This window comes from Loxodonta africana, chromosome 4 (assembly GCF_030014295.1).
Source record: "Loxodonta africana isolate mLoxAfr1 chromosome 4, mLoxAfr1.hap2, whole genome shotgun sequence".
NCBI lineage: Eukaryota > Metazoa > Chordata > Mammalia > Proboscidea > Elephantidae > Loxodonta > Loxodonta africana.
In genome coordinates this window covers 183,506,201-183,514,900 of record NC_087345.1, presented here as the reverse complement: position 1 = coordinate 183,514,900, position 8,700 = coordinate 183,506,201, and positions in this window count along the sequence as shown.

The following is an 8,700-nucleotide window of genomic DNA, read 5'->3' as shown; positions in this document are numbered from 1 at the left end:
ATAAGGTCTACCTTAGATATGGTTAGATAAAAAGTGAGAACACAGACTGCCCTCACTAGGAGCCTAGCACTGAGGAAAAAGCCAAAGCAGACTATTGCAGGGTGTGAGGAACCCACTGATCCACACCTCCACCACCAGCTCACCCTGCTCCACCACCACCATATATGCATAGGAATTGCTGAAATTTGAGCATAGAACAGGAACCAAAAAAAAACAAGCCAAACCCACTGCCGTCGAGTTGATTCCAACTCACAGTGACCCTATAGGACAGAGTAGAACTGCCCCATAAGGTTTCTAAAGCTGCAATCATTACAGAAGCAGACTGCAACATGTTTCTCCTGCAGAGTGGCTGGTGGGTTCTAACTGCCGATCTTTCAGCTAGCTGGCCAGTGTATAACCACTGCACAATCAGGGATCTTTATAGAACAGGAATGCTGAGAAGAAAAAAAACCTTAGGTATCCCAGATTTTATATGAAATGCAAGGTAGCAGAAGCCAACTGCTGGAAAATTTTAAAGTATGTAGTGCAATTGAAAGTAACAATGTTGTTTCTGTTGTGTGCCATGGAATCAACTCTGACTCATAATGAGCCCATAGGACAGAATAGAACAGCCCCATAGTGTTTCCTAGTCCATAATCTTTACAGAGGTCTGCAAAATACCTCTTCAAAGTGTTGAAAAACATCACCTTGAAGACTAAGGTGTGCCTGACCCAACCCATGGTGTTTTTGGTAGCATCATATGCATGTGAAAGCTGGACAATGAATATGGAAGATGGAAGAATTGACACCTTTGAATTGTGTTGGTGAAGAATATTGAATATACCGTGGACTGCCAAAGAACGGACACATCTGCCTTGGAAGAAGTATTGCCAGAACGCTCCTTCAAAGCAAGGATGACGAGACTATGTCTCACGTACCGTGGACATGTTATCAGGAGGGATCAGTCCCTGGAGAAGGACATTATGGTTGGTAAAGTAGAGGGTCAGCAAAAAAGAGGAAGACCCTCAAAGGGATGGATTGACACAATGGCTATGACAATGGATTCAAGCATAACAACAATTGTGAGGATGGCACAGGACTGGGCAGTGTTTCTTTCTGCTGTTCATAGGGTCGCTATGAGTTTGCACTGACTTGATGGCAACTAACAACAACACAACAATCCTTACCAGAGCAAATTGCCAGGTCTTTTCTCCCATAGAGAGACTGGTGGGTTTGAACCACTGACTTTTTGGTTAATAGCCAAGTGCTTAGACACTGAGCCACCAGGGCTCCTGAAAGTAACTAACTATAACAATAACAGAATCCAAAACTAGCTCAACTATTGACTAGATTTATTCAACTGTCATATCAAAGGTTGGCAAACTATGGTTGACACGTTGACCAGCTATATTTGCCTGTAGTCTCTTTTTGTTAATTAGATTTTATTGGACTTCAGGCATGCCCATCATTTACATATTTACATTTTGTATATGTACTTTAGTGCTTTCTAGAAGAAATAAAACTGGAATGCTCCTTAGAAGAGTGGATGGATAAACTTTGTCTGGCCGACTTTGGACATGTCATCAGGAAAGACCAATCCCTAGAAAAGGACATCATGTTTGGTAAAGTAGAGGGTTAGGAAAATCCTCAAGGAGGTCGATTGACACGCTGGCCACAACAATGAGCTCCAACACATCAAAGATCACAAAGATGGCAAAGGACTCGGCAACATTTCACTCTGTTATACAGAAGGTTGCCATAAGTTGGAGCCTCAGCACTTTGGTGCTACAGCAGTGGGGTTGAGTAGTTTTAACAGAGACCCTATGGCCCATAAAGCCTAAAATATTTACTAACTGTCCCTTTATAGAAAAAAAAAAAAAAAAAGCTTTCCAGCCCCTGCCCTAGAATAACAGGGAGAGAGAAGTAGGGATGTGTCTATTTTCAGGAGAAAATTCTGTTTACCTCAGCCTCTAGTATTCTTCTCAACACAATGTTGCATTTAATCAAAAATTAAGAAACACAAAAAAGTAAGGCAAAACAACTCATCGTTAAGAGACAATCAATGGAATTGGACCCAAAGTTAAACAAGATATAGGAACTATCAGAGAAGGACTTAAAAAAAACCAGAGTTAACAGGTTAAAGGATCTATTGGTCAAAACTGATAACAATGTAAAAATGAGTAATTTCACCAGAAAGACAGAAACTGTGGGAAAAAAAAAAAAAAAAGGAATGGAAATGTAAGAAATAAAAAACACAATATCACATTTAAAGAATTCCTTCAATGGTCCTCTCAGCAGACAGGATGGAATCAAGGGAACAATCAGTGAACTTGAAGATAGGGCAATAGAAATGATCAGAATGAAACACAGAAAAAAAAAATAAAAGTGAGAAAAATAGAACGGAGAACATCCAAGATCTGTGGGGCCATATCAAGCTGGGTAATATATGGGTAACTGGAATCCCAGTAGGAGAGGAAAATAGAGTGGCGCCCAAGAAATATTTGAAGAGATAGCATCCAAGATTTTTCCAAAATTTAATGAAAAACAATAAACCACATATTCAAAATCTCAAAAACCCCATTACATCACTTTAGCACCTTTTGAAAATCAAATAACTGTACAAGTACACTATGAGTGTATTTTTGAGCTGTCTATTCTGTTTCATTGATTTATTTGTATATATTTACACAATACCACACAGCCTTGATTCATGGCACTTTATATTAAGACTTGAAACAAATAATATAACCCCTCCATCTTTCCAGATGTTTCAAAATGTAAATTTGCAAGATTGTTTTGCCTATATTCTTTCCTTAGCATTTCCTATAAATTTTAAAATCATCATGGAAATTTCAACAAAAAAGTCTGCTGGGATTTTGACTTGCAAAGGTGTGGAATACATAGATCAATTTGCAAAGAATGGACACTGTCTCAGTCACATAGTGCTGCTATAACAGAAATACCACAAATGGATGGCTTTAACAAAGAGAAATTTATTTCCTCACAGTAAAGTAGACTAAAAGTCCAAATTCAAGGTGTCAGCTCCAGGGTAAGGCTTTCTCTCTGTTGGCTCTGGTGGAAAGTCCTTGTTCTCAACCTTCCCCTGGTCGAGGAGCTTCTCAGGCACAGGGACCCTGGGTCCAAAGGACATACTCTGCTCCCAGTGCTGCTTTCTTGATGGTATGAGGCCCCCAACTTTTTGCTTGCTTCACTTTCCTTTTATCTCTGGAGAGATGAAAGGTGGTGCAGGCCATACCCCACGGAAACTCCCTTTACTTTGTATCAGGGAGGTGACCTGAGTAAGGGTGGTGTTACAATCCCACCCTAATCCTCTCAACATAAAATTACAATCACAAAATGGAGGACAACCACACAATACTGGGAATCATGGCCTAACCAAGTTAATACACACATTTATGGGGGGAGATAATTCAATCCATGACAGACACCTTACAAAACTAAGTTTCCTAATACATAAATATGGTATACGTTGCAGCCATAGGTCACCACTTAGCTCTCTTAGTTGCAAGGTAAGGCGCATCATTGGCTGACAGACTTCACTTGCGGCACCTTTTGCTCTGATTCATTGTGCTGTCCATCCTGGAGAGATACTAGAGCTAGGTCATTTCTGCTCAGTGAGGAACTCCTCTTAATGATGGATCTCTGCTCAGAAACTTACCAGTCTGGCTAAGAATTTCTTAAAGCTACCTGCAGCCTGAAGATCGTCTTATCCATTTCCTTTTCTTTCTTTGTCTTTTTTTCCAGGTGCCAGACCTGCAACATGACCTATTTGCAAGTTATGACAAATGAGGTAATACATAAAAATGATCATTTTACACCTGCATAGTATCTATCATCTAAAGATTCCAAAACACGTTCTTAACAATTACATTTTACAGTTTATTAGCAATGATATTTTACATAACAACTTAAGAAATAGGTGAAATGAAAGGTGAATCAGCTTTCTCTAGGATAGGCAGTAAATTGGCAATGACACCCAGAACAAAATTTAACAACAAACAAACGGGGGAAAAAAATGGCTTCTTGCCCAACAGTTGGAGCATTTTCTGCCAATATAATTTGGGACATTATTGGAACTCTCCAATAATGAGATTCCTCTTAAGAGCCCTCTTGAATTATCTAGAAGAAAAGGTAGATTGGACTCGCTCAAAACCAATATGTCAAAATCATTGTTTAAAATTGGATTTAAAATGTAAACTTTATTTTAAATAACAGATTTTTTTTTTCTAGATGCAGCAAAAAAAAAAAAAAAAAAAAATCCTAGGGCTATAAAATAAAAGTAAATGGGTATACTATTAATGAAGTATGAGAATTTAAGAAAAGAGAGTGGGGCAGGAAAGAAGACAGCAGGTCAGGTTGTGAGGAAATGACATGGGGCTGCAAGAGAGAAAATAAGTGTCAGACACATCGTCGAGGAATGTGGAAATGAGCCAGGGGCAGCCATCCAGAATGCTGGCCCTGACCCTCTGAAGATGGTGGTACAGACAACCAAGAGAAGACATGAGCAGATGGAGCTGTGCAGAGAACAAGCATCAAGCAAACTGAAGTTTATTATTTTCTCTCCATGAACTGGACGAGTGAGAAGTGGCCCGGGGGAGAGCAAGAATCTTCAGTGTGCTGTAATAGAGGGAAGCTCTTTTGAAGCCACTGGACCTAACTTTAGATCCAACTTTGCCTCTAATTTGCAATGTGACCTGCAGAGGTGATTTCATTTCACTGTCTGAGTTCATTCATCTGTTGAAAACAAGCAAACAAGAACAAAAACTGAAAACAGGGGAGGAGGTAGTGTTATAAAATAAATACAAGAGCGAAGTCAGAGGTCAACAAATGTTGAGTGAGTATTGTTTTCAAATTATTGAATGACTATTTGTCACAAAACAAGAATTTGAATATGCCGTATCATCTTTTAATTTTAGCAAACTGATTCTAATAGACATTTTTATCTGCTATTTAAATAACATGGCCAAGCCAACAAATGTAGTAAGTACTAGAAACTGGAGTTTAAGGCCCATCTTCTTACATCATGCTGTTATGACCAACTCTGGCTTTCTGTGACCCTGTCACCATATATATCCTCTTTTTTTTTTTTTTTTTATGGAAGGCTAGTCATGCCTCCTTGTCTCTGAGGTAAAATATGATGAATATACTCTAGTGATAATTGTTATTGCTTCATTTTGGGTCATTCTCACAGCCTATATACATTAACTACAAAAAAAACTATGACCTTTGAAAAGTTTTGGCTCCCAAAGTTTTCTGCCCAGAATCCTACTGGGTCATAGTCATGGCATACTCTTCTAAAATCTTTCAAAATCTAATACATAAAATCCTCTCAAAATTCTTTTACATACACCATTCTTTTAAAACAGGTTTTAAAACTATGTGCAGAAAGCTATATCTTGAAATAAAAATTTTAATTGTTGAGGGACCAAATTACTGGGTTGAGGGCTGTGGGGACCATGGTCTTGCGGAACATCTAGCTCAACTGACATAACATAGTTTATAAAGAAAATGTTCAACATTCCACTTTGGTGAGTAGACTCTGGCGTCTTAAAAGCTTGTGTGCAGTCATCTGGAGCCAGGGAGAACGAGGAAAACCAAAGATACAAGGGAAAGTTTATTCCAAAAGACTAATGGATCACAACTACTACAGCATCCACCAGACTGAGTCCAGCACAACTAGATGGTGCCCAGCTACCACCACTGACTGCTCTGACAAGGATCACAATAGAATAATCCTGGAAAGAGCTGGAGAAAAACGTAGAAAAAATTCTAACTCACAAAAAAAGAAAAGAAAAGAGAGACCAGACTTACTGGTCTGACAGAGACTGAAAAAACTCTGAGACTATGGCCTCGGGACACCTATATAGCTCAGTAATTAAGTCACTCCTGAGGTTCACCCTTTAGCCCAAGATTAGACAGGCCCATAAAACAAAACAAGACTACATTCTGCATCCCACTTTGGAGAGTGGCGTCTGGGGTCTTAAACTTTAGCAAGTGACCATCTAAGATGCATCAATTGGTCTCAACCCACCTGGAGCAAAGGAGAATGAAGAACACCAAAGACACACAAGGTAATTATGAGCCCAAGAGACAGAAAGGGCCACGTAAGCCAGAGACTCCGTCAGCCTGAGACCAGAAGAACTACATGGTGCCCGGCTATAAGGTAGGACTGCCCTGACAGGGAACACAACAGAGAACCCCTGAGGAAGCAGGAGAGCAGTGGGATGCAGACCTCAAATTCTTGTAAAAAGACCAGACTTAATGGTCTGACTGAGACAAGCAGGACCCCAGAGGTCATAGTCCCCAGACCTTCTGTTAGCCTAAGACAGGAACAACTCCCAAAGCCATTCTCTTCAGACAGGGATTGGACTGGACTATGGGATAGAAAATGATACTGGTGAAGAGTGAGCTTCTTGGATCAAGTAGACACATGAGACTATGTGGGCAGCTCCTGTCTGGAGAAGTGATAAGAGGGCAGAGGGGGTCGGAAACTGGCCGAATGGACACGAAAAGAGAGAGTTGAGGGAAGGAGTGTGCTGCCTCATTAGAGGGAGGGCAACTAGGAGTATATATATATATATATAGCAAGGTGTATAATTAGTTTTTGTATGAGAGACTGACTTGGTTTGTAAACTTTCACTTAAAGCACAATAAAAATTAAAACAAACAAACAAAAAACAGAGGCTAAATGGGCACACCAGCCCAGAGGTAAGGACTAGAAAGCAGGAGAGGACAGTAAAGCTGGTAATGGGGAACCCAAGGTTGACAAGGGAAGAGTGCTGACATTTCTTATGGCTGGCAACCAATGTTACAAAACAATACATGCATTGTTTAACGAGAAAATAGTTTGCTCTGTGATCCTTCATCTAAATACAATAAAAAATTTTCAAGAAAAATTATAATTGTTGGTACTCATGAGAACCTCATGTGTGAGAGAAAAACTGTGCTCCATAGGGTTTTCAAGGCTGTGACCTTTCAGGGGCAGTTTGCCAGACCTTACTACCGAGGTGCACCTGGGTGAGTATGAATCTCCAGCCTTCTAACAATGGAGCACTTAACGGTTTGCACTACCAAATTATAATAGCAGCTATAATTCAGTTTTCCATTTTGAACTTAAAAGGGCACACTCTTCATGTTCTTGATATTTTTCTTCAAAACCAACATTATGGTGTATTTTAGGAGATAATTTAGATGAAAAATATACACTGCCTTCAACCTAATTGAAATTGTTTACACATTCGTGGGAAAAGCCTAGTTGTTAACCTCGGTGGGTGTCCTCTGAGATTGCTGCTCTACAAGATAAACAGGTCTCTCCCAATTAGAAGCATACTCTCCATTTTCATACAATGAGAATTGTACATAGGTGCCTAACAAGTAAAAGGACATTTGAAGTTACAGGTCAGTGATTCTCAAACTTTAGTCTGCGTCCGAATCACCTGGAGAGCTTGTTAAAACACAGTTGCGGCCCCCCGCCCCGCTCAGGTGGTGCTATTGCTGTTCTAGTCCAGGAGCCAGAGTCTGAGTGCCAGGTGATATGTCGTTTCTTTTTTAAAGGCGAAATCGATTCCCGCAGAATCAGTGTAAAACCAGAAATGTATTTTAAAATCCACCACGAAGGTTGGCAGGCCAAAAATTAGCCTTACGAGTTGTTTGGTCTCTTTTGCCAACACGTTGCCCAAGCCTGCTCACCGCCTCCTCTCCCAGGTTATGCAAATAAACTGGGCTCCGACGGCTCCGGGGCCGCACGAGCCGGCTCGCCCAGGTGTGGGGCTGTGTTCACTGCAGGAAAACCCCGGTGTCAGCTTAGCATTTTAGAGGGACTTTCAAAAGGAGATTTTTTTACACTCCCCTGGTCCGCAGCTCCCGTCCCATTTTTTGGCCCCCTCATACACAATCTGTTCCAGTCCCGAGACCCCTCCACCGCCGCTCGGGACGCCCGGGGCTCCCTGCTTAATTTCCTGCCTCCCCTGTGCTTTCCCCGCGGCTCCTTCCCAGCCTTTGACTTCGTAAGGTCCCGGGCCGAGGAGCGTGGGCCCGCGGGCAGGAGGGCCCCTAGGCCGCGCGCTCGGAGCCGCCGGGGCCGCGGGCCGCAGGGCGGGCGCACACGGCTCGGGACGCCCGGCGCCGGCCGCTGCTGTTACCCCGCGGCGGCCCTAGGGGAGCCCGCGAGCCCGCGGAAGCGCCGAGCCCCGCGCGGGAAGGGCCCCGGTAGGCCACGGGTGAAGCGCGCGGGCCAACCGCACGCCCCGCACCCTCCGCTCACGGAGCGCTCCGAGGCGCGCCGGGGAGCCGACGGGGAGGCTCGGCCCGGGAGGTGATTTTTCGGGAACTAGCGCTACCGCGGTAGCTGTGTGATGGGGACTGGGGAGGACTCGGAGGGATAAAAGCGACGGAGCCCCGGGGGCTCTCCCGCAATTCGGGGCGGCCGCCGCTTTCTCCCCGTCGGCGGTGGCTCAGCCACGCTCGCAGCGGCCGCGGGCAGCAGTGTACGCCTGCTCGGCAGCGCTACCACACAGTACCGACTCCAGCAGCTCGGGAGCCCGCGCCTTATATACGTTGCTAAAAATAGCCTTCGAACCCGCCTACCAATCAGACCCGGAGAAATTTCGAATTCAGCCAATAGTAAAGGTTGTGATGGAGAGGCTCGGTCACGCCAGGCGGGGCAGCTGTGTATTGCAGCCGGCGATTGGTCGAAGCTGA